The sequence below is a fragment of the Fringilla coelebs genome (genome assembly GCF_963513975.1).
Source record: "Fringilla coelebs genome assembly, chromosome: 14".
NCBI lineage: Eukaryota > Metazoa > Chordata > Aves > Passeriformes > Fringillidae > Fringilla > Fringilla coelebs.
Genome location: NC_140040.1, coordinates 7,926,698 through 7,952,753, shown reverse-complemented (window position 1 = coordinate 7,952,753; position 26,056 = coordinate 7,926,698). Strand labels below are relative to the sequence as shown.

General features: G+C 46.5%; 1 protein-coding gene across 1 annotated transcript in view; it reads left to right on the top strand.

Moving 5' to 3' along the window:
• Positions 1 to 26,056, top strand: part of CFDP1 (craniofacial development protein 1) — a 60,331-nt gene that overhangs the window by 15,978 nt on the left and 18,297 nt on the right. The window lies entirely within an intron of this gene.

The window sequence follows — 26,056 nt, the reverse complement described above, 5'->3', positions numbered from 1 at the left end:
TTTGCATTTATATTTGAAAGACATAAGCTGCGTGTGATTTGATCACACAGAAACAATACCCATCAAATAAATACATTGTCCTGCCCATCTGCTTAGAGTGTGAGTTAAGGCTGCCTTTTCCTGAGATGCTGTTATTCAGTTGCTGCAGCTGGATTGTCACTCATTTTTCCAGCTAAGTGTTGCATAGCTTGTACTTAGCTCAGGGTAGTGAAAGCATAGTGTGTGTGTGTGCATGACCCTTGACAGCTGCTGTTCTCTGAGTGAATGAAGGCATAGATGAGCATAGTCTTCATGCTCTTGTTCACACTGCACAAGGGTTTGTCCCTGCAGAGCTCATTGATTGTAACCTAAGTGTTGTGTACAGGGTTTTGTGCTGGAAAACCTGCCTTGGGTTGGGCTGGCATTCTTTGTGCAGTTTTGGTAGCCAAAGTTTGTTCCAGTGGCAGCTGAAGCTGGGGCAGCTCCACACTGTGCATGCTGCTGGTGGTCCCATGTCTTCAAACCTGCCTTCCAGTCTGCTGCTCTGAGTGCAGGCAGGTTTGGCAGCCCACTGGGAAAGCTGTTCACCTTCCAGTTCAGCAGAGATCCATGTTTCCTCCTGTGCCTTACAGGCTCAGGGGAGAAGCTGGGTAGCCAGGGGGCCTCTGCAGCCTGGTCATTGCCAAGGGGCATGGTTGCTTTTGTTGGAGCTTGGATTGCACAGGAGTAATAGCCACAGCTCGGTTTGAGTTCATGTTGCAGATATCTGAAGAATTCACATCAGATATGGAAAAAAGTTGACTAAAAATCAATATAAGAAATAATGAGTTCAAGGACTTTAACTTTCCTTCAGTGAGATTATTTTGGAAGCAGCTTAATTAGGTCATTGTTCAGCTTGCTGATGTGTGATGTCCTACTGGCAGTTGCTTGGCCAGAACATGAGGTGACCTGGCTGTGGAGAAGGATGGGGAAAAATATCCTAGGCTTGTATGTCTTGCCTTTCTTCAGAGCACCAAGCTCCAATGCAGCAGAGCCCCAAATACCTTCCCTTTCACAGCCTCCTGCAGTGCATCCCAGCCTTGTGCAGGATCCTATGGCAGAGGAACAGCAGTGGTGTTTGGATCAGTGTGTGGAACAGCCCAGCTCTCTGGAGGCTTTAGCAGAAGGTTCTCTGGGGCCATCTGGCCAGCATGGGCCCTCTGATCTGAGTCTTGGACTAGTATCTGAGACTGATCCCTGAGACTGCCAGCAAACATGCTTGCCTTTGGGCTTAGGAAGATGCTTCCAAGTGGGAAGCTAGCCAGGGTATTTTCAGGTGAGAAAATTACTAGCAGGCTTGTGGTATTCCTTAAAGCCAGAGGCAAGCCCCATATGTTAAGCAAATTACAAAGGTCAGGTTTTAGACTTGAGCCAAGCTATCCAGACCCTGCTGCTCTGGAGCAAAGAGTCACAAGCCTTGGTGACATGCCAGAGCAGTGCCTGGGGACTGACAGAGCCTGGCATAGTCTGACAGCTCTTTGCACTTTTTATTTACTTAAAATAGAAGTTTTGGGGGAGCGGGTACATTTTTCCCTTATGCATTATGGGAGAGCCCCAGTCTATTGCCACAAGGCAATGAAAAACAGGATTTTGGGATCTTAGCTGTGCCTGTGGACACCCACTGTGCTGTGAGCCATTGTCAGCCCCCAGGAACTTTGTCAGCTATTAAAAAAAAAACAAAACCTTGCCCTGTGTGCAGGGAATTCAAGCAGCTAATAGTGGCCTCTCCATCTGGCTTTTCTTTCTTCACCTTGCAAGCAGCATGTATTATTTCTGAATGCAGCCAGCCTACCCTGCATTTATTGAATTTCCCTTCTCTAAACAGACAGAAGTAACCCAGAAAAGCAACGGTCACAAAACCAAACATCCGGCTCCACGTCTCTGTGTTACAAACCCTTGCAAACTGTCTGGTCCAGGGGAGGGGATGTTTGGGGCTGAAAGTGCATTTCCTGAATGTGTTTAACATCCATACCGGATATGCTATAAAAAGCAAGATTTGCGCTCATGAGGGACATGGGGGTGGTTGGAGGAGAATAACTTAAACACTTGGCTGTAATTAAAGCCAGGAGTACAAAACAACCCACCCAGTTCTCTCAGCAGGCTTTGCTAGGAAGGTCAGAAGCTGTTGGTTCCCAGGGATGTGATGGTTTCCCAGCCCTCACATTATTCCCATCGTGTCCCCCTGTGACACACAGCTAGGCAGTGTTCTCTCACCAGCGGGTATGGGTTTGTTGGAGAGGTTTGGGGTTGGGATACTCTATTCCAGTTGTTTCTGTTGTGCTCTTGGGTTCTGGAAGGCTCTTGCTGATGCTATGAGAGGTATCAGATGTGGTGAGGGGACCCACTGATTTCTCCTTACTTGCTGCCCCAATAAATGGGTGGAAGGCTCCCAGCATCTAAAAAAAACCCTCCACCCACCCAGCTAAGCCTTCTTGTCTGTGTTTTTGGACTCATTTCCTATCCTTAACCACTGCTCCAGGACTTTTTGGGGAAAGCAAGAGTAGATCCTGGCTGTAAATGAAATGAATTGACCTGATGGAGGGATCAGTGGGGATTCCTGGTACTCCAAGAGATGTTTTTTGCCCTCTTCCCAGGCCAGGCAGGAAGGTAGGGTCCATCATCTCTGTGCTGGCAATCCCGTTTTACAGCAGCATTTCATATTCAGAGGATGTTAAAGCAAATTAAATCCTCCAAGCAGCTTACTGCAAAATGACTCTGTGCATGTACTTGTGAGACTCAGCAGGGGTTGAGCTCCAGGCTGGGAGAGCCCTGCACAGACCCAGCCCTGCAGCGGGAGCAGCCGCGATCTGCCCGTCCGTCCTTGGTGCTTGTCAAAGCACGGTGGCATTGCCCGGGGAACAGTGGTGCTGTGGCAGTCCTGAAAATGGAAAAAATGTAGTTGGTAGATCTAATTTGAGATTCTCTTCTAGGCAGCTGTTTCTACACAGCCTGAACAGGAGCCAGGAAGAAAAAGAGAGGTTTTTCACGGGCTTTGTTCTTGCTTTTGCTTATTACCGAAACCATTTGTAATTAAATGTAGACTTGCTCACTCAGCCCAGCTGTTGCTTTTCTGTTTGATCCTGCCTGAAATTACAGTGGTGGATATTTGACCTCCTAGGCCTTTTCATGCCTTGTAGGCTGGTATAAACACCGGGTACAATTTGCCTTTGAAGCAAGCAGGCCCTGCTCCCACAGAGCTCAGGAGGTGCTGTGCTTGCCGACCCCCAGGCTGCGTTGGGACTGCGAGGGTTTGGACCTCAGTACAAGACCCAGCAGGAAGAGGCACTGCAGGACAGCTCTGACCCTGAGAACACATACTTGCCCTGAGCAAAGCAAGCCAGATAAACTCTAGCCTGTTCATGATGGATGCCTTCCTCCCAGAGCCGACAGTAGAGCAGTTCACATGGACTGACTATTAAATGGTGTGAAAAGCTTCAGACCTTTTCTTTTAGAAATAATTTACTCTGCTACATGCTGACATTGGAGTAGAGGGACTCCAGCAGGAAGACATCTGTCCGTGGCTTCTCTTCTATCTTCAGTGTGCAGGAGGAGCCAAGGTGGCAGTCTTTGTGGGAGGATAGAGATGGTGGAAAAACCTGATGCCTATTTCCAGCATCTTGATATGTTACTGTAATTTCTAAGCTGACCTTCCTCTCCAGCCTGGTCCCTCCCAGGAGCTACTTTGCATCCAAAGATTTTTTCTTGCAAAAGATGCTCTTTCTGCATGAGTTGGCTGAATCCCTTTGCTATTACGACCAGCACTAGTTACTTGAGGTCATATGTGGACACTGGTGAGACAGGCACGGGCTCTGAGTTTTTGGAATCTTTGGATGATCCAGAGCAAGTGCTGCAGTACTTGCATGCCTCTAGGGAGCAATTTCATTTCATAGCAATCCCATGGGCTTTTATTCCTCAGGAAGCAGAATTTACAGTCTTCAGCTCAGCACCAACTGCAAACAATTATTTAGCTAAAACTCTTGGACATTTTTCTTGTACAGGATGAGTAAGAATGCCAGTAAAGCAAGTAATCAGGACCTTTGGGGGAGCTGGTGATGGGTTTTTTTCAGTAGTCATTTAAGCCCTTGAATAGTTGTGCTCTTCCTAGTGAATTCAAAGCTTCCCATCTTTCTCCTGCTCTTCCCTAAATGTGCTCCAGAGAGTGCTGTTCTCCCAGACGGAGAGATCCAGCCCTTTGCACCACAGCAAAACGTCTGGGTGTAGTAGCACATGACATACTTTTCTGTGAACATGATGAGCCAGCCAGGGGCAATACTCTGTGCCTGAGAGCTAGTTTTACTCATTTCCTATTCATATGCTTTTATTGTGAAAGATTAAATGTGGCAATAGCTGTTCCAAGTAAATAATTTCTCTTCAGATCTTAGATCCCTTGTTGTTATTAACTTCATTTTAATTATTCATTGTTAGTGTCTGTCTACTGTTTTACACGTATCCACTCCTTGAGTCCATGTGGTAACGAGGCAAGGTGAGGTTTTGGAGTATCTTGGTTTTACTTGCTAGTGGAACTGAGATGAATTGCTCTATAGGGATGAATGTGGAAAGGTGTTTGTATGTGTCCAGAGGGGGAAGTTTGTTGTTGGCGAAAAATGATCTGTTCAGTGTTGAAGTGTTTTCATCAGCTCTAGTAAATAAGATGCTAATTACTGCACACTTGTAAGTCATGTGAAACACCTCTGAGCATCTGCCTCCCCTCTGGAAGTCAGAGTCACATGCAGTGAGAACCCACAGCACTGAGGGTGTCCATCTCGGGCAGTACGCGTTGGCAGCAGCGAGGGCACCCACAGGGGTTTCACAGCCCAGCGAGTCTGGCTGTCCAGGCTGTGAGCCATGGCCTCACTACCATTGGATCCTGTGCTGGGACCTGACTGCTTCCTGCAGACTGCCTTATCCAGGGCTGCAGTCACCTCTGAGGCTTAGCTGTGAGTGAGAGAGCTCTGCCATTTTGGGACTTAGCCCCCTTTCTGAACAGCTCTTTCTCCTGAGCCTTATGTTAAACCTATTTTGATAAGAAACAGAGCTCTGAGTGTGGGAAGTTTCATACTCACTCTCCCAGACTCAAAGCAAAATGTGCACTAAACATCCTTGCTTTAAACTAGTCTCTCAGGAGCAGTTCTTTCTTGTTCTCAGGCCAAATGAGTCAATGCCTTCTACCCCAGCCTCTCTTTGTAACAGAAATGAATGAGATTCTTTCACTGTGTGCTGTGCTTTCCCGTGGCCATGCTACCACACGTGCAGCTGCCTTTCTTTGGGGCAATGGCATCTTATTGGAAAGAAGTTTAGCAGTGCCTGTACAGCTCTGTGCCTTACTCCAGTCCTCTGCCTTGATGTGCCTAAGCTGGATCCCTGGGCTGGACTAAGTGGGATCAGCTGTTTCTTTTTCTAGTCTCATTGGAGGTTCAGCAGAATGGAATCTCAACTATTTGAGGACTTACTTCTCTAAAGCATCTGTCTTATAAAATAAAAACAACCCCCCACTAGTCTGGGGCCTTTGATAATTCCCCAATGAAAGCTGTGGGGCAGTTTTCCCTTAGGGCAGTATAGGTTTTATGAGGCTTATTTTCATATGCTTTCATCTCTTGGATCATGAGCATTTCTCTTTCTCCCTCTGTGCAAATGATTGAGGAAATTAACTGCTAATGGGGAATGAAGCCAGCTGAATTTTTATTCCAGACCCCTTGCAAAGTTGCAAAGGGAAACCCCTGTATCTTCCCATGCTGGACTCGCTCTGGTTGGAGTGAGAGGTGAGAGGGGCAGCCTTGCTTTATGGATAAATCCTGGGATTGAAGGGGGATGCTTAGAGCTCCTGTTCTCAGCTGTGCCATGCCTCGGGTGTGTGTCTACCAAGATTTGTTTCTACTCCTGTTTTATTTTGCTTTTATAGTGCTTCCTTGCATATTAACTGAGCCTTACCATCTCCCTTGGGTGTCTCCCCCATACCAGATGCTTGTGTTACATCCTCTTGCTTTCCCACACTTGTGTTCCTCCCTTTTTCTCATGTCAAGGAGCAAGTTCAGCTGAATCATTCTTCATAAAATAGGAACCAAGTAAGTAAGGCTGGAGTGGCAGAGTAGAGTGATGCTCCCTTGCTCTCAGGCAGTCCTGTTGCCCCAGGCTTTTCACACAGTAGTAGCTTCATGCATGGAAAATCTCATACTAGTGGCCTCATTCATGGAAAATCAGCACACCAGTATTTTCCAGCACATTTGTTAGCCAAAACTTTGATCAGCATGCTTTGTTGTCAGCCTTGTGCAGGACTGTGTTTAGAAAATGGGCATGCTCAGGCTGGCTGGATTGATGTCAAGATGTGAAGTCAAGCAATTAGGGTTAGTTACCAACTAATGCTAGCTTTCTCCCTTCCTGCCTGAAAGGAGGTGTTGGTGTGACTGAGCTCTTGGAGGGTGCTTGGTCTCCCTTCAGAGCCTCAGCCTCTTCAGCTGGCATCAGTCTCTGCCACTGTTCTTCTGTTTGATTCTAGAAAAAGACCAGGAGAGGCTGAGCAAGTGTTTGCCTGGTCCATGGGGATTTCCTCTGCCATGAGGATGGTTAGGATAGCTGGGATTCACTTCAGCTGTTGGTGTCCTGGTGTGGGGGTGGCAGAGTCCTCCATTTTTTCCACTGCTTTTATTCCTGCAGAAAAACTGAGCTTCAAGTGAACTAGTGCACAGTCTGAGCTGAAAGGGCACCTCAAACAAGCTCCAGTCTGTCTCAAGCTCTCCAGGGTGCTCTAATCCAGTCTGCCAAGCCATGGAGTACTTTGTTTCCCTATCCAAGGAGTTTCAAAGCCTTACTAATGTGTTGGGTTACAGCCCAGTCCTCTTTGCCCCGGAGCCCTTGCCGTTGTGCTCGTCAGAGCGTGCGTGGTCCTCGAGGCAGTTGCTGTGCAGGGGGACCCTCTGCAGAGGCAGATAACCAGGGCTGTGTTGGCAGCAGATGTCCCCCCGGGTGTGCAAGGACATTTGTGACATGCTCTTGTACCCGCTGAGGCAGGGAGTGAAGGGAACAGATTTATTTGACATTTCTGTTGGACACCACTCTTTTTTCTGGGAATCCCAGGGGAAGATGTATTTTGTGCCATCTCTTCTCACAGCATCTACTATTGATTCTTCCCTGTCAGGGTGGCAAGGGCCTGGCACAGGCTGCCCAGAGGAGCTGAGGCTGCCTCATCCCTGGGGCTGTCCAAGGCCAGGCTGGATGGAGCTTGGAGCAACCTGGCCCAGTGCAAGGTGTCCCTGCCCAAGGCAGAGGGATGGAATGAGATGATCCTTTTTGAGATCCTTTCCAATCCAAACCATTCTAGGATTCTACAATTATCAGTAAATAATAGAGGATATATATGGGCCTGATCTGTCTTTTTGCAAAAGCTTTGATACCCGTTCAAGAGTTCATACTTCAGTGCTGTTACTAAAAGCCCCCAGGCAGCCAGTGGACAATAGTGATGCCTGTTCATCGCCCGGCTGCCTGGCTGGAGAACAATGATGGCATTTCTTGAAGTAACAAGTCCTGGGCATGTGCAGGATTGGATTGTAACACTTTTTTTTTTTCCCCTTTAAGCTGTAGGCTTGTGAGCAGCAGGTCTGGTTGCAGCACCCATTAATGGAAGTACAGAGGAAACTTGCACCTCTTGGAAAATACTGAAAGAAAGTAATTGACTGGTTTTTTAGATTCTTGCCTGTTTAGCCTTGAGGTTGAGTATGCGTATGCTGTGTTGGGTATGCTGTACACCAGTATGTGTTTGCTCTTCAGAGGTCTGTTCAGATTCTTGTTTAGCAGCAAGGAGGGGGTTAAAGAGAACTGGGGTAGGCTGGCTGATTGCTGCTCATGGCTTTCATAATGCAAAGCCTGTGGGAATTCAGCCGGCTTCATCTCTGTCTCCCCCCACCCCTCCCCTCTGCTAGAGGCAGGATAACCTTCCTGACTCCTCTGGAGCTGCGTCCCTGCCAGTACAGCTCACACAGGGAAGCTCTGCAAAAACCCAGCAGAGGCGTAAGCGTGTGAAAGATGAGATTTTTTAACTTTGCTGGGAGAACACTGGAAGAGTAATTTTTCAGTGTGGTCGTGCTGTTTCCTTACGCTGTGACTGGGATGCAGCATGTCTGCCTCTTCATCTGTGACCTGCAGATTTCCCACTGCAGGGCGGCTGAGGAAGCAGCTGGTATATGTGATATCTCTGACTCTCTGGGGACTGGAATGCAGGGATGTCCTTGGCTTTGCTGTAGGTTCTGGATGATGCACAGCAAAGTTGTTCAGGCCAGAAAAATAGGAAGGTGGTTCAGCAGTGGTTCGTACAGCACTCTGCACAGTGACCTGCAGCCATGGCGGTGCTGCGATGTGCACCCTGCGACAGGGGGTTCCATCCAACATCTGGTGTTAGAGAAGTGCTAAACAGACAGTGCAACCCCGGGCCTTCTGTGTCGTGTCTGCTTTAAGGACAAGCACCATCATGGTGTTTTTCCTAATGTGTGAAATCCCTTCTCCCTCCCTGCTGTTTGCAATAACCCTTTGGAAAGCTGGAAAGGCTCTTCATTTCCTTTCCCACTCACACGCGTGCATTTGTGAGCCTCGCCAGCACTATTTGGCTATTTGCATTGGGAGGGATTTTTTCCTACGTTCCCAAGTCAAAGTAAAGTGTGTAGCATTTGTTTTGGAAACAAAAACACTTCTGGAGAATTACATGGCCTCTGCAAACAGACCAGCACAAAACAGGTCATGTGCTTTGGGCTGACTTTGTGCAGGATAGCTGTCTCCATCCTCACTTTATGGTTTCATGGCTGAGTTTAACAAGGATCCTTAAGAATCTTTTGAAGGAGTAGTATAGCAGCAGCTTTACAGGTCCTGTGGGACAGTCAGGGTGCTTAGCAGCTTTCCCCTGGTCATTGTTGTGATTGCAGGTCAGGGTTTGGATTTTTTAATGGGGATAGAATACCTGCACTCAAACAAATGGGGGAGGGTTTTTAATCCTTACTTTTCTCAAAGCCTTTGGAAGTAAAAGTTTATTGGTGAATATTAGTAAGAGGTTGTTGGTCATAGCTGTTGATGGGCACTACAAAGCTGTCTATCTTCTACTTCTTTTGTTACAAATATCTCCTGGGGAAAAGTTTCCTGTTGCCTCCTTCCTTTAGCACTAGGCAGGCAGGATGGGAAGTAGGTAGCACTGCTGTTACAAAAAGTGCTTTCCTGTCTCTGCATGGCACAGGGATCCTCTGGTTAGCTTTGATACCTTCCTGCTTCACAACCTGCCCTGCTCATGTTGAGCCAGGTCAGCAGGTATTTGTGCTGCTTTGTCCTTGGCCACTGTAGTAGTCCTTAACAAGTGTGAGACTCAGTGGCAGGTGTCACAGTAAGTTATTTGGAGTCAGATCTGTTTTTGAAATAAAAGGAAGGCTTTGAGTGCCATCCAGTCTAAAACAGCACAACCATCTCAGCCTGCAGCAGTTTTGAGCAGCATGTACAGCTGTGTTGGAACACAGTGCCTTTATGAGCCCACCCTGGCTTCTTGCTGCTATTTTTTTTTTTTTTTTTTTGAGTAACAAAAATGCAAACTTTCAGTGTCCTTTTTTTTGGTCAGGATCTGTGCTTTGCAGGAGGGACTCTAGTCTTTAGCACCATTTTCTAGGTAATTAGAGCCAGAACTGGTGGGTTTGTAATGTGTCCTAAAGATACCAAAACCTTTGCTGGAATGGGTGAAAATGTTTGGGGCCAACTCTCCTGTAACTTTACTCCCTGGAAATGCCCTTTGCCTGGTCCTGATCACTGTGCTGTGCTTCCTGTCCTCATTCATCCTGGCTGTTAAGTGGAGAATCAAAGGCACCCACAGGCTGGCCTGCCTGAGGTTACCTGGGAAGCCTGGTCAATGCAGTTTCCCAGATCTGAAGCTGGCCCTGAGCTTCTGGATTGTCTTTCTTGTAGCACTTGCTTCCCATGTAGCCTTTGTGACTGCTGGGCTAAATACTGCTGCTTTTAGGTGAAAAGTACGATTATGCGTGAAAAATGGTTTTCAATAAAACAAAAAAAAAAAAGACAAAACTCCAAAACCCTCTCTGAACTGGGCATGCCTAACATGGTAGGCCTGCAAACTTGCAAACTGGCTCCTCAGTCAACTGCTGTCAGCTACAGCCTCTGCCTGGCTGCTAGAGCTGAAGGCCAGAAAAGCTCAGGAGTTCATCTGCCTCAGCTCCTGTGTGGCACACTTCTCCCCAGCCACCCCTGTGCCAAACCAGTGGCCTTTGTCTGGCCTTTCTGGTAAAGAATTGTATCTAATTTTGAATTCTTCAACCCAAATAAATGAAGAAACCTCCTTTTCTTTGAGCTTAATTAGCAGTGGCAACTAATTGTTGAACAAATCATTTGAAACAATTACAAATATGCTAGAACTTCCCAGAATACAGCAGATTTCTTGGGCTCTGCTTTGGGGGATCTTATTTAGGTGTCACTAGGATGTGGTTGTGTTTATTCCTGTTTCATGTCGAAGAGATTGCCCCTGCCCCTCTTGCTCTCCAGCTCTCTCAAGATGCTTGTCTCTGAATTTGAGGATGCACAGTGGCTGATTTATGTAATTTACTGGCTTGACCAAGGGCAAACTCCCCAGCTGTATAGCTGTGAGTGATTCATCTTTTGTCATCCATGGAGATAAATGTCAGGATGGGTGTCAGCTGTCTGGCTGATGCATGAGTGAATCTGCTTTCATATGTGCACCTTGAGCCAAATGTACACACATGAATTTTTTACTGTTTGTGATAAACCTGGAAATGCAGACTGTGTTGGAGGAAGAGGCCTCTTGATTTTAAATATTGATACCAATTTAACAGGGCTGTGGCTGTGACAATCTGGGAACCTTGAAGCATTAGCTCAGAGATTACGCTGAATGCCATGGGGAATTCAGTGGTGTGTAAAATAAAAGGAAGAGCTTTGCAAAGTGGTGACATGCTTCAGATGGAGAAATAACGGATGGGGTCCTCTTGGGTCCCCCGGCTGTGGGGCTGAAAATGGAAGAGAAACAGGCTGAGTCTTTGGAAGAGGGCTCTGACAGTTTTTTTTATTTACTTTGATTTGTGATGTAACTAAAAACAGAGCAGCTGCCCAGAAACCTAGGCGCCTCTGGATTGATTGCTGTGGAGGAAGAGGTGAAGACCCCATTCCTTGGAAATGCTCAGGGCTTGGGGAGCTGGATGTGGTAGGTTGTTGTCATCTCTAGAGCCTCAGTTCAGAGAGTATCAAGTACTTCTGCTGTGTGGTTCTTCATCAGCTAATCAAGTTGAACAGTCATCCAGAAGGCATGCTGAGGGCTGAGAAACTTTTTAAAGTAACTTTAAGTGTTCTCATCTCTCCACTCCCTTCAGGACTTTGAGCCGTGTGTGGAGCTAATACACAGTCAGACATGCTGGGGTTCCTGCCTGTGCAGCTGCTTCTTCCCCATCACAGCTTGTGAATGAATTGAAAGAAGGCTGCAGACTCCTGAGCTGGCTCCACACAGAGTGTACCTGCCAGTTCTCAGAGGGCTTGCTAGCAAAGCATAGCTTTGTGCAGGATGAGCTGTGCTGCTTTCAGATCTGAGCTGCCTTTGTGTCTTCCTGTGCCTGTTCTAATCAGTTCTCTCCAGGTAGGATTTGCTGGGCAGTGCCTGCTGAGGCGCCTGGGCTGGCTGCACTGAGGTCACACTTTGGGCATTGCAGCCCCACCTCCTCCCCTGCTGCTGTGAAGGTGGGGAGCTGCCTGTAGGATATTTTCTGGCTTTTGCATTAACTGGTTGTAGTAAGTGTTATCTACAACATAACTAGTAGTGCCTCCTTTTTTAATTTTTGCAGAATATAGAATGTAGCTCTTGCTACAAGAAACCTTCAAAATAAAGGGGTAACTGTTGATGAGGTAGCAGAGAACATCCTAGCACAACTGGGACTCCTCTGGGCAGGGTAAAGCTGTGCAGGAGGGGATTCCCCTTTTGTACTGTACCAGAGGGGGCTCAGCCCCTGATGCATCAGGGAGCATCCTGGGAGCAAATTGTTTTGAGTTAGTGTGTATGACAATTGTGTGCACTGCCCTGTAGAGTTTGAGCACCTCAGCATGGTTAGTTGGTGAAGGAAAAGCAAGCTGATAAAAATTTAGGATAACTATCTTCATGTAAAAAGCAAACACTGCTGAGAGGCTGCAGGAGACAGGGAGGGGAATAGTACCCTAGTCTCTTTATTCAACTGAAGTTTCACTCAGTGTGGAGAGAGTAAATGAGAGGAAGTGATTTTTCTCTGCCAAGTCCTTTATTTGAATATAAAGGCTTTTCATGGCTACTTGCAAAAGATAACTGTTAACAGCATGGTCCTTCGCATGACACTTCTTTCAGGCTTAGAATCCTGCAGTGTCAGCCAGATGATCTGGCCACTGGCTGTTGTGTTCCCACTATTCCTCTCACATCTATGGTTGTTGGATCTTTTTGCTGAGCTATTTCAGTGCACTTAGCTGAAACTAGCCTGACTGCCAGCATCACGTGCTAAAACAGCCCTGCAACAGCTGAGTGCTGGAGCCAGTGTCATGGATAGATTGTGAAGGAACTTCATTCTTAGCTAAAGAACTTAATCTTTCCAAGTGAGCTTTTTTTCTCAAGGCAGGAAGCATGCACCAAGGAAGGACCATTTTATACTTTCTTCTCTTAGGTGTGTGCTCTAGAGCAGTGGTTGAGGCAAGGTCCTGGATAAGCCAGGCCCTTTGGCTCACTTGCAGCGAGCAGTCTCCTGTTTTGAAAGCTGTCCTATGTGGATATGTGTTAAGGTTACTATTAGGATAAATTGATATTAGGATTATCATCTGCTGTTGCATAGAGTTGCAAGAATAAATAGGTTATGTGCTAGCACAGCATCTCTGGAGTCACACGCATGCAGCTGCTGGTGCCTGTGGTCTTTGCAGTCAGAGCACATTCAGAGACACCATGATACATTTTCTTCAGCTTTTTAATTAAACAGAGAGTTGAATTCCATATATTTATTTCCACACTTCTTCAAAGCTCTTGTGTTTGCCCTCCTTCCTCCACTTCAGCTTTCCCTAGTAGATTAGAGCCTGCTGGAAAACATAGAGCACATTGTGAAATACTCTATGTTCTAAAGTAAAAGCTGACTCAGCAATCCTTCCCATTTAGGCTGCCACTGTTCATGGAACAGGAGGTTAGCCTTAAATTACTTCTGCCAAAAAATACTACTGCCCATTTTATTAACTGTTGCTCTGTCCTTTTACTTAGATTTTTTTAGAAAAGTAGTCTACTAGTGCCTTAACAGTCTGGGAAAGAGTACTTTATTTTCATATGCTGGAATAATTCTCATTTTGCTGTAAGAAGCTTTTGCATCTCTTCTCCAGAGTGGGCCCATCTCTACCAAGAGCGGGCCCTGTCCTTGAAGGCTTTCAGCTCATCCTCTCTTGAGGAGAGGGGGCCTGATGGTGGTGCTGGGGGGGTCCCTTTAGAGCAGGATGGGGCAGTACAGGACGAAAAAGACTTCCTTGTTATTCCCATTATCCTTACTAGCTGGAGCAGATCCACTCATGGCCTCAGAGCAGATGGGCATCAAAACTTGATCCATGTGTCTGTGTGTGATCTCAGCAGTGTGTATGAACCTGGATGCCAACGTGGCAGCAGTGCTGGAGGAGCTGGTACTGAGGTGCCGCTACAGAGAGAAAAGTGAATCTCATCAAGTTCCTGTGCTCTCCATAGAGCAATCAGTGACAACTTGAGGTGATATTCCAGGGAGAAAATGGATTTTGAGGAGGGAGCTGGCTATAGAGAAATGCTTCATGTGACAGTGGTGGGAATTTTGGATGTTTGTGGTTCCCAGAAATATGCCCAAGTGCCCTTTTTCCATTGGCGTATCAAGTAGTTATGTAGACTCAGCCTAGTCTCATTAATGGATTTAAAACAGGTTTTGGCATAAGGCAGCCAAGTACATCAGGAGTGAAACAGAAAATATTCTTCCTCAGTCCAAGAGCCTGGGATCTGCCTCTCACACCAACTAAAAAAAGTGACAAATGCTGGTTTTGTTGTAATCTAAAATCTTTCTCTTTTCTCCCTCCCCCATGACCATGGTGTGCATGAGTGCATAGACTATTTATTAGCAAATTTAAAGCCACAGGCCCAAAACTATTGTGGAGTCACCCTAAGGCCCCTGCACTAAAGGAGGAACATGTTGAATTAAAAGATACTTACCAAAGCAGCTGAATTCAGTCTTGTGATTGCCTTGACTCCAGCTCGTGGTACTTATTGATGCTTTTCCTTTTAACCCTTATTTCTTCTCCAGTCTGATCTGCATTTTTGACAGGTGATTATTATCACTGAAAGAGCTGACAGCTCTGCTAGTATCAAGTGCTGCAGAAGTCCTAATGGTGGTTTTAATGCATGCAGGTTGTCTTTGAATATTTGGGAAGAAAAGCTGTAAAAAATGTATGAAGCTTGTCTGCACTGCTCTGTTGGGGCAGGAGCTACCCTGGTCCCAGAACAGCCATGACATCACAGGGTGTCTTGGACCTCAGCGTGGGGCACTCCTAACTGTGAAACCCAAAACAAAGTGATGCCCATAACAACTAGGCAACTTCTGTAGTTATTTGCAGCACTTCCTGGCTCTGTCCTTAGAGGTGAGAACCTGTCTCAGCTTGTGCTTCCCAGCTGTACATCAGTGACCCAGCTTCTGGGTTTGTTCTTCACAGCAGGCAGCTCTTACAAAATTCATCTTGTTAGTGGGCAATCTGTGACTTGTCTGACTCCAAAGGAGAAGCTCATTGGTGTCAGACCCAAAGCCAGGCCGTCACTGTGCAAGTACCTTTCCTTTATACTGAGAGACTGTAGGGACACTCGGACCTGTTGCTCAGGATGTCTCAATTGCCATGTTCAGATTTGAACTGTACTGCACAAATGCTTGTCATACGTCAAGACCTGTTGATGGGAAGAAGAATATTCTTAGAATCCTAGAATGGTTTGGGTTGGAAGAGCTCTTAAAAGAATCATATCATTCTACCCCCCTGCCTTGGGCACAAACACCTTGCACTAGACCAGCTTCCTCCAAGCCCCATCCAGCCAGGCCCTGAACAGTTTCAGAGACAGGACATCCACAGTTTCTCAAGGCAAGCTGTGCCAATGCCTTTCCACCTCACAGTGGGAGATTTCTTCCTAATAACTCATCTAAACCTCCTTTCCTTCAGTTCAGAGCCATTTTCCCTTGTCCTATCACTACATTCCCATCCACCATGATGAATGATGATTGTTCCGGTGCAAAGCCTCATGTGCAAGGGTTTAACAACTAACAAAGGCTAGGATTCAATTAATTCCATGAAGGGGCCTATTTTTAAATTCTTAACATACAAAATTCTGTTTAGCTGCAGTTTGACAGGGTTGTGTCTCTTGCAAGAGGGGTCACTGCTTCCATACAGTGCTAGAGTTGGTTTGTCCTATTTTTACTAAGCTGTGAAAGTTGTTTTTCTAGTATGCTGTAACCGTTTGCTTCCCCACCCTTAGACTCCATCTGTACACTTCAAAATAGAAGGAGGAAGAGGGCAGAGAAAGAACAAAGGCTCATAATACGAATGGAAGGAAACTAGGGAAATTCAGGAGGAAATGGACAGTGAGAAATACAAAAAGATCCAGCTGCGCTGAATGCATGGGGTGTGAGTGCACAGGGATGCTTTCTACTTGTATTCAGAGCTCAAGACCTGCATTGTGGAGCTGAACTTTCCTTTGAGTCAGTGACCCATTCAGGCACTTAACAATGTCCATTATGTACAGTCAGCTTGTTTATGCCCTGTGCAGGGCTTTCATACCTTTTTTCCATGTACAATAAAACTATTTACAAAATGGCCAGGTCGAGCTCAAGTTTGCTGTGCAAGCACTTGACCATCAGCTTTCAGCAAGCATCTTGTAGCTTCAGAAAGGTTTAAGAGGATAAACTGTGATGACAAGAGGCTCAAAGAGAACATCTGCTGATGAAAACACTGTTCCTAGCTACTGATAGCAAATGTCTCTTTCCTTTGAAGGACAGGGAGAGGGGAAAGAGGTAGCAAGAATTGGGTCCCTGCCCCTCATGGAGTTGTAATGATCAAATTGATACTGTGAGGCAGCCTGAAGAGGTGAGTCCAGAGCAATGCTTGATGGCAGTGTGGGACCCAGTAGTGCTTGTGCAGAACAGTGCAGAGGAGAAACCCTGGGAGCTGGAGGAGAACATTTCTGCCAGGGACACCCAAGCAGTGCTGTTGCTGCCTTCGTCCTTGCTGTAGAATAGGTGGGGCTGGAAGCCCATAGGAGAGCTATGCTTAGGTTTGTTCTGCAGCTGCAGAGGAACCAGCTGGCCCATGTTTAACATACGAGGGGATCCCCCAGGAGGCTTTGTATGCTCTCTGTGGAGTTCAGGGCAGCAGCTGCACAAGTGCCTAAGTGCTCTCCTCAGCAGAGATATCCTCTGTGACCTTGGGCAGCCCGAGGTTTTAGCCCTGTTGCTTGGAAACAGCTCCCACCTCCACTACAAAATTCAGCATGAGTTTTTGGATCACATGGTGGCTCTGATTAACATGAGAGCTTTTGGGGTAGGAGGAATCATGACTTGACCTTAGCCTGTAGTTTTCAGCACAAGGATGTAATTCTCAGTTGAAGGAGGTGCTCTTTGACCCAGCCCACCAAGAAGCAGCTGTAAGCAGTGACTGAAAGCTGAAGCTAGAAATACTGTGCATATTCGTAGTGAGAGCAATTTAGGCATTGGAGCAAGTCCATGCAGGCGCTGGAGCTCTCTCCTATTTAAAGGGAGAAGGCATTTTGGCAACTTGCTTTTTCTGTCTTATGCCCTTGTTTAACCACCACTCATTCAGTTAGAGACACTTAGCAGCTTTTAAGGCATATCTTTAGGGGAAAAAAAAGAATTCTACACATTCAGGAAAACATCTGTCATTGCTGGGAGCAGAAACTGGAGCTAACGTGGTCCCTAGAGCATGTGGGAGAGCTCCAGTTGGTTACTGCCTCTCTGCAGTCACTTCTGAGAGAACAGAACTGGTTGTGAAGGTGAAGAAGGATTTAGCAACGTTGCCCAACATTTAGAAAAAAAAAAAACAAGGGGTGCCTCTTTGAAACTTCAAACGTGTGCACAGCACATGACACTCAAGGAGTGTTTTTATTCATGTTTGTTCTCAGGAAATTGTGTTGCTTTGTAAGCTGAGCTCTTTTAAGTGTCTTAAGTTTGGCACACTACAAGCTGGGCTTTAGCAGGCACTTTTGGAAGCTGTCAGCCTGAGCTATATTTTCCTGACTCAGATCCTTGCAGTAAGAAATAAGGAATGGAGCATTTAAATGGAAAAAAAAAAGTAGAAGCTATAGTGCAGCTAGATAAAGTCAATCTTGTCATTGCTTTTAATATTCATTGCCAGGCACAGTGATCGCACTGTCAGTTTTAACTTAAGCAACCCTTAGTCCTAGTCATCTTCTGCCTACATACATGAAAGGGATGAGTGAGCCCACAGCTGCTAAAGGCATCTCTCAATTACTTATATTTCACTGGGTATTTAAAGATTAGGTTGGGACATAGAGGATGAAAGGGTTTTTCTTTATCTTTTAATAAGAAACTTGTATTTGCAGATATGAAAAAGGCCAAAGACTGGAGTGTCTAACATGCTGCTCTTTTCCCTGCTGCTTCCTCCAAATGGTGTGGGGGTAGGAAAGCATGTGGAGATCCTACAGGGAATAAAACAATGTTCCTCTTGGTCTACTGCTTACCACAGCCCAGCCCTGTTTCCCAAAATTGATGGGTAAGGATGTGCTGTGCTCGAGTTCTCATGACATAGTCTTGCTTGCAATGCAGGAGACCAAGCAACGTACAGGGAATTAAATATATGGGGCTTTGCATGCTTTAAATATGAACAACAAAGGGGAGGATGTTATGTGAGAAGCACTGAGAGATTTCTGTAGTCTCTTGCTTTTGCTTTCTCAGCTGACTATCAAAAACTTTTTGGGAAAAGGACCTCTTCATTAGCCTTGTGATGCTCCAGCTCTTCAATCAATAAATAGTCGTCCTTGGGATCTCCAGAAAATTATTTGGCAAAATCAGGGAGGATCAGATTAACCTTGTCCCAAACTCAAAGAAGGAAGCAAGGAAAAGAGTTTGGAGAAGGTCTTACAGCTGTCTGAATTGAAAGCTGTAGGAAGGGGATTGAAAGGCACGGATCCCAGTGTTAAACAAAGCCAGCAGCTTTCATAGCCCTTTAAGGCAGACACATGTAGCAGGAATAAAGATGCTCCCCTTGTAGTTGCATGACCTCAGAAATGAGTAGTGTACAGCCTGCACTCGTCCCAGCCTGTGCTCAGGAGAGGGGTGTGAGCTGTTCCCACACAACCATCCCTAGAGCAGCCTGAAACCATCTTTGACGTCCTCCTGCCAGCCATTCATCCTTATGTCAGCAGGTTGATACAAGTGGTGAAGTTGCTTGAAGAGGATTTGATGGTGAGCAGGTTGTGTGTGGCATAACAGACCTACCCAGTGTCTCAGGGCACTTGCTTTGTTAGTAGCTTAACTGAACATAGAAACTCTCAGTTCATGATCCACAGGTTTGGGGATGTGGGGGAGAGCTGGGCATGCCAGACCCAGCACCCTCTGTAGTACCAGAGGCACAGCTGTGGATGAGGAGGACGTGAGGCAAAGCCAGCGTGTCTGGAGAGCAGTGGAGATGCTGAGCAGCCCAGGCACAGTGCTGCTTTAGGAAAGCTGAATGAATCTGTGCCTCCTGCTGCTGGTGTGCTCCAAACCAGCCTGGCTTTTCCATGTGGCTCTGGGTGCAGCCACCCCATGCCGGGTGAAGGCCTGGGGGAAACCCTGCAGCTAAAAGTGCCCTTTGTTATTTGTCTGATCTTGCCTTCAGGCCCCGAGGCTGTTACAGCCGGATAAGCTAAAAAAGCAAAGGAATCACGCACAGCAAGGAAAATCCCTGATCTGGATTAGACATGCAGCTGAGTTACCAACACTTCCACAGCACAGCAAGGCTTTCTCAGCCAAGCTGCACATACTAGTAGTGTCCAATCTGTAAGAAAGAAGTGCAGGGTGAAGAGGAGGTGACCCTGTAGCCAGGCATAGCTAGGAGCCAGTACACATTGGCTCTGCCTCTGAGTTTGCTGTGTGACTTCATCTCTGCGTACTGCTCTTTTGTTCCCCGAGTTGCAGGGTGTGCCTCACACCCGTGGAGGACTGAGAGGTTGTGTCTGTCCTCTTCTGAAGTGCAGCATCGTTCCTTGTGGTGCTTTAACCCTGAGAATTAATACCTGCAGGTCACCTTTCCTGTTACAAGCCACCATCACCTGTAACTTTGGCCTCTCTGCTCCTGTGTTCATGCCCCAGCAGTCCTTTGTTGCTCCTGAGTTTGAAAGAAGTGCTTGCTGCTTCCCACCTTCATCTCAAATGTGCAAGGTCAGGAAGCCAGCAGGGAAAGCCAGCCTCAACTCAAAGGAGAGGAAAGAGGTAAAATAAACACTTACCTTCTGAAATTGCTACTTGGGACTGCACCAATGCAGACTTTCCCATCTGCTCTGTTCTCTGAGGAACTGAGCACAGCAGGGTCTGTTCAGGTAAGCATCACCCCACCTGGGAGATGCTCCTGTAGGATTTTGCTGTGAGGGAGAAGAAAACTGAAGGGGGTTTTTGTTCATAATCTAAGAATCCTACTTCTAAGCAGTGCCTTTAGGCATATATTTAAATGGCAAAAGCTGTCAGTTTTTCTTCTGTCAGAATTCATTCCTGTTGCTGCATTCAGGCAAGGGTATACTGTGAAAAATTATCATCTCTAGTGGCAACTTCAGAGTCTTTTGCCATTCAGAATCAGTCTTGTTTAACTTAGCTGCTGAGAAAGGGCATTCAGGCAGTCTTGCTTTGTTTTTGTTCCCTTTGTACAGAGTCAGCATGGCAATGATAAGAGCAGAAAGTAAGCTTCAGTTTCTCTCTGCACATTGTCACCAGGCTGGCTATCAGGCTTTGGGCATCTTAGAGTTCTTCCTGTTCATCAAACAGGAGAGTAAATTGGAGTCCCCAGGTTAGGTGTCAGCCTGCAGAGATGTTTGTGGTAACCCACAAGCAAGGAGGAACCCTAATTTCATGTGCCTTCATATTGACTGTCTGCCATGTCTCTGAGTTTTTCAAGTTGCATCAGAAGAGTGTTTTTGGAAAAATTCTGTAGTTGTGTCAATGCTGCTGGGCCAGTATGGACAGATTTCAGCAGCTCTTGCTGCTGCCTGGAACGTTGCACTAGTAACTGTGTTTTCCTGCAGCATGACATTGCACTTCACCTTTTCCAGCACAGAGGATTTTAGAGGGTCATTCACCCAGTGTGTGGCCACAACCTGGTCATTCAGAGTCCTTGAGCAGTTTAACCCTTTAGTCTTTCTGCTCTTAGAACTCTTAAAAAAGGAACGCTGTGAAGAGCACTGATTGGGCAGCATAAACCTTTCCATCAGGCTCTCCAGGCTGGGTTCTGGATACAGCTCTGGTCTACTCTAAACCATCCAGCACAAGCCTTTTGTTGCAAATTGAGTTTGACTGATTGTGGGAGGAGGGTGATGCTAGCTTTGAATGAACTGCCAAGTCTGCAAATACTTGGCAAGTTTTCCTTCTAAAGCTGAAGTCTTGAGGGAAAGCGATCAGGTAAGATCCTCAGCTTTGGAGCAAGCAAAAGAGAGTTTCTGCCTCTAATGGCTGGAAGGAAAGGACAGCCACTCTGGCTGGCTTAAGCTAGGGCAGGAAACTAAGAGGCAAATTATGGCTGCTTCTGATTATGTTCCTTTTCCACAACTCCTGTCTTCAAGCAAACGTCAGCTGGAGGGGGTGTGGAGGCTGACTGGGCTTTTGAGCGTTGGAGTTGGCAGCTCTAGAGAGGAGCTCCCATGTGCTCCTGGTTACCCTGATGTCTGTGTGCCTGTGAAACTTGGGTGTGTGCTCTGGTTTGCAGCACTGCTGGTTGCCACCATGTGGCTGGATGTAGGTGGCCTGCCCTCGCTGTGATTTGGTGGGTACTAATACATCAACACTATGCAAATCTGCCTTTACTTAGCTCTTCCTCCTCCCAGATGTATGGCACTGCATGTAGGGTTTATTATCTGGAGCTGCAAGGGGACCCTGCTGGAGGATTGTATCTTGCCCTAGTTTAGTTACATGCTCAGAGACAGGATTTTGTATTGAAAAAGCCGGGGTTTTGTTATTGACTTCTCAGTCTATCCAACCCCCCTCTAGTCTAAAAAAAAAGCTCATTTTCAAGCAATGTTGCCATCCTGGTTGGAATAAAACTGCTCTGTGACTTCTCACTGCATCCCTGCCCTACCAGCTAAAGAAAGAGCAGATCAGCTGGCTTGGTTTAATAGCAGTGGAGGAAAGCTGACAGCGGTGCATTTATTTTTTTTTTGTTTGCAGTGATCTTTAGCTCCAAAGAGCACATCTCTGTTAATTGACTATTAAACAAGATTGCTTGCTGAGGTGTGCTGGCTTGCCATTTCAATCCTTTAAGGAATAAGCCTCTGATCAGCTGCACATAGGGCTCTTAAATATAATCTGCCTAATGACTGGAGGGCTTTGACCTTATGTTATTAAAGCACTGATGTTTTGGGTTACAAACTAAATCTTTGGGGTGGGGGGTGGAGCAGGGGTGGGGTTTTTTTCTGAAACGGTCCAAACAACAAAGGCTGCTTTTTAATCTCAAAGCAAGACTTGGAAACAGCACAGAGTCAGTCTAGAGATAAGTCTCTTTTAGCTTGAGATTTCTAGGATTGCACACATGTTACCACATGCCCGGACCACCAGTTAGACACCTACCTGGCCACAGATCCTTTGTCCCAGTTGCTGTGCATGCAAATAATGTGTGTTTGCGTGTGTTTACCCAGTTTGGAAAAAATCTGAGCCCTGAGGGATTTGAGCTTCCTTTTGTGTTCTGAAAGGGGCCACGCTGAGAGCCAGCTGAAGCAATGCTCGCTGCCTGCTTTGCAGACACTGCAGACTCCAGGAGGGTTTTGTAGCCCATGCACTCGGTGTTTGAGGAAGGATGCTTACTCTGGTGTTTCACGAGGATTCCAGCTGCCATTTTAAAGAGCTCTGCTGACAGGCTCCGGGGGAAATCCCAAGGCATGCCTGAAAGACAGCAGCAGCTTGGGGTCAGAGTCAGAAAGGGCTGGGCAAAAGGAGGGGCTAGCTGCAAAAAGATGCAGACTGGCTCTTTCCCTCTTCAGATCCGTTTTGTTCAGCTGGCACCATCCTCCTCCACAAGCACGGATGCAGAGGAGGAATGTTCCCTGTCGTGGCAGGCTTTGGGTGCTCTCCCCAGGGTGTGGGGAGGGCACAGATTACTTGGATGCTTTCCGGTCCCCTTTCCCCCCACACCCCAGTTGGTTGATATACATCATCCTAAAGCCTTAATATTGTGTGGCAGCAGGCTAGAAATGGGAAGGGGGACAAGACTCACACTTGCTTTTCTGTTTTGGAGTAAATGTTGCAGGAACAGTTGGTATTTCATTGCTGATACTAAACCTGGATGTGGGGAGAGAGGGGAGAGTGTGGCTAATGCTGAACACCTGCCTCTGACAAATAATCCACTAGAGACCCTGCAGTAATTTTGTAAATCACAAGCACATTTTCAGCCTTCCCAGAAATGTATACTTCTAAATGCTAATCATCAAATAGCCTAAATTACTGATCCAGCAGATTAATCTATAAATTGAGGTAGGCTTAGAATAGCCATTGGAGAACAATATTTAGTAAGTGGTATCTAGTTCAGTGCTCTCTATCACTTCTTGTTCTGACCTGACAAATAAAGCAATCTCTTCTTTGTGTTATATTAAAATGTGTCATAGGAAGGCTGTTTAAATGGTGTCTTTTTGACCTGTCATGTGGTATGTGCCTGTAGGAGAGAGGGCTCCTGCATGCAGCAGTGCTGCAATAAAGTGGGAGACTGTGAAATGAATGATGCCTAGAGCATCAAAATCCAGCCTGCCTGTTTTCCCTGCCTTTACTTTCTTGCTCTTGTAATCAGAGAGTATTGGAGCTTTGTTGGATTGCTCATAATAAAGTCTCAAAGCAAAGATCAGCAGTAGGAACAATGCATTTCATTTGTTGTAACCTGAAGTAAAACTGCTCCATGCATGTTCCACTAAGATGAGTCAGGTTGCCACCTCTTTCTAAGGTGACACTACAGGATGTCTGTCTGCAGACTTTGGCCTTTTATTTGGGAAGGGAGAAGAGGGAGTTGGTTTCCTTTGCATCAGCAAGGGCAAAATAAGCTTTTAATAAAGCTTAAATTCTGCAGCTGCTGGCTAAGTTAAAAAAAGAAGTTCTGGCACTGTCCTCCTGGAGATGAGCCTTTTCCAGCTCTCTGCCATGACCCAGGGATATCAGCCATCCCTTCTCATCTTTTACCCTTTGTGCCACCCTTTGTTCTCACCCTTTCTTGGGTGAGAATAATGGGAGAACTTCTTCCTTTGGCAGGGCTTTACCTTGCTTTACCTTTTCTGCCCATGGAAGTGATTTGGGTTTGTGAATGGAAGAAAAAGAGTCATAGAAGGAGAAGTGCTGTAGCATAGATATCATGAAGAAGGCTTTTTAATGGTTATAAATAAACTCAAATCTCTGATTATAGACACTGAAGAGAACTAGAAACTCAAAAGCCAAGAGATAAGAAAAGGAGGAACTTTCCACCAAGGTGCACGTGGATCAGCTGAGTGTCACTGGAGACCTGAGAACAGCCCTGCTGAAACCCCAGATTAGAGCCCAGATACGGGCAAGAACGCTTTGTCCAAATACTACTGCGATTGAGCCAGATAAGGGATTTTTTTTGTTCATGCAGAAAGTTTCCTGCTTCTTACTGGTCTCATGGGAGGTTCAGTATGACCTCCTTGTACCTGGCTGTTTGCAGAGCTTGGTCCTGGTGCTGGAGAGCTCAGCAGCATGAAGTCAGGAGCAGGGCAAAGCATCTCCCTCTCCTTTTCCCTGAAATGTATTTTTCTTCCCCTTTGCTAACAGTAGCCTCTGAAGTGCATCAGAATGTTCACAAGCAGATTCTCTGCTGGAAACCACCAAATGTTTTGAGCGGCTAAAGTCATCTGGTTTGACAGGAGGGGACTCAGAATGCAGAGATAACTGGGTGCTTAACATCAGTGAGCACACTGCAGTGCCAGTGTAGGGGTATCCCAAAGTAGCTCCCAGGCAGAGTGTGACAGCCTTGTCCCTTGATGCAGTTGCTGCTGATTAAGTTAAAGAAAATGAGGAATTATGCTCTGAATGAGATTCAGTCTCCTCTCTCTTGCCAAGGACTGCTCTCCAGGAACTGAGAGTAGGCAGAATGGTGAATGACCTGACTCTAGCAGTGTGGGTCATTGGGTGCTGCATGCTGTGAAGGCTTTCACTAGTCCTTATCTGGGAGTTTTGCCAAGGAACTGGTGCTGGGGGAACAGAATCTCAAGCTGTGAGGCAGAGAAACTTTCACTAGGAGATCTGGTTGTAAGTTGAAAAACAAGGAAACAAAACCAGCTAGAGAGGGTGACAGGGTTCAGAGGATTGCTCAGTAAGTTGGGAAATGGAGCTATCCTGAAGCAGATAACAGAAAGACCTGAAAACTGGGCTGGACAGAGACATGGAAAAGGATCATAGCCAAGAAAAATCTTGAATTTCCATGGCACAGTGCAAAGGGCAAGAACCTCACAGGTTAGGTGCTTGAGGGTACAAAGTGCCTGCCTGGATACCCTGCCTTTTCTGGGGTCATGGCATTTTCCTGAGAGTTCCTTGTGAGCACTTGTGGTTGAACTACAGCCTGCATTTCTGAAAGAGACATCCATTCACAATGGAAAGACTTACAATTTGGGATCCACCACATCCTTTGGGAAGCTGTTCCCATGGTTAATGCATTTACCACGTAACTGTTACAGTTCCCTGAAGGAGTTTGAGTCTTCAGCTGGCAACCTGCCTGCCTTGCTCAGTGCTTCTGCATGGCTCTCTGCCTCCTGAGACAAAAGTTTTGCTACAAAGGGACTAAAGGCCTTCTTGGGATCATGCAGGCTCCTGAAGGACAGCCAGGAGCTGAACCTGTTCCCTCCAACCAAGAGTGTGAAGTGAGTTTTTTGAAGCATTAGTGTGTTTATTCATCAACAGTCCACTGGTCTTGTCTCCTCTCTGGGTGGATGTGTGCCCTGCTGGTTTGCCCTCAACAGCTGGTGGGTCACAAAGGATTTGAGAAACAGCTCTGGCATTGTACCAGGCAGAGGCTGTGGGACACTCAACAGTGAATTCCAGAGATGATGTGTCATGAAAGCCCTGGCCCTGCCAGCCCCTCTGCACGAGGCTGCTGGAGGTAGTGGGAGCCTTGCCAGGTTGCAGTCCTCATGTTCAAGAAGAGCTTTGGCTTTCTGAGCAGATTTTGGTAGGTGGATGTTAGCTGCAAAATCTGTTTGGGAGCCTGCAGCTTTGTGTGGGTGGGAGGAAAGCCTTGTGCTTACCCCCCTGCCTGCCTCCAGCTGGAAGGTGACAACTGATCTTGTGGTTGGGAGAAGTCAGCTGTTTCCATTTTCTTCCTCTAGAGACTTGAAATCTATTCCCAGTGAGGTGGGTCCCTGGGAAGAGGAAGGGCAGTTCTTCTAAGTGAGTGCTGCCAAAGCCAAAAGGCACTGGGAGGTGGCCTTGCCAGCCTCAGACATTGAAAACACTTCAGTAAAGCCTTGGAAGAAAAACAGAGCATAATCTTAGTTTTTCCTCTTACATACATTTTGGGCTGTCTGCACTGTCCTCTGGTTCATTGCTAAGCTTTTCTGCAGCCTTAGAAAGTTGTTGAATCGACAGAGAAAGTTCTTGTTGAGAAGAAGAGCACATCCTTTCATCACTTTAATCACTTTCTATTGTCTGTTCTCTCCTGGCTGGACATCATGTTTTATATAGCAAACATCTTTAAAGCTTTTAGGATATTTCTCTTCTTTCCTTACCCCCAAAATGCCCTCTTTGATCTGGATCATTGGGCCAACTCTTAATCTGGGCTGGAACAGGAAAAGGTAATTGTGATGGATGCCCCAGTG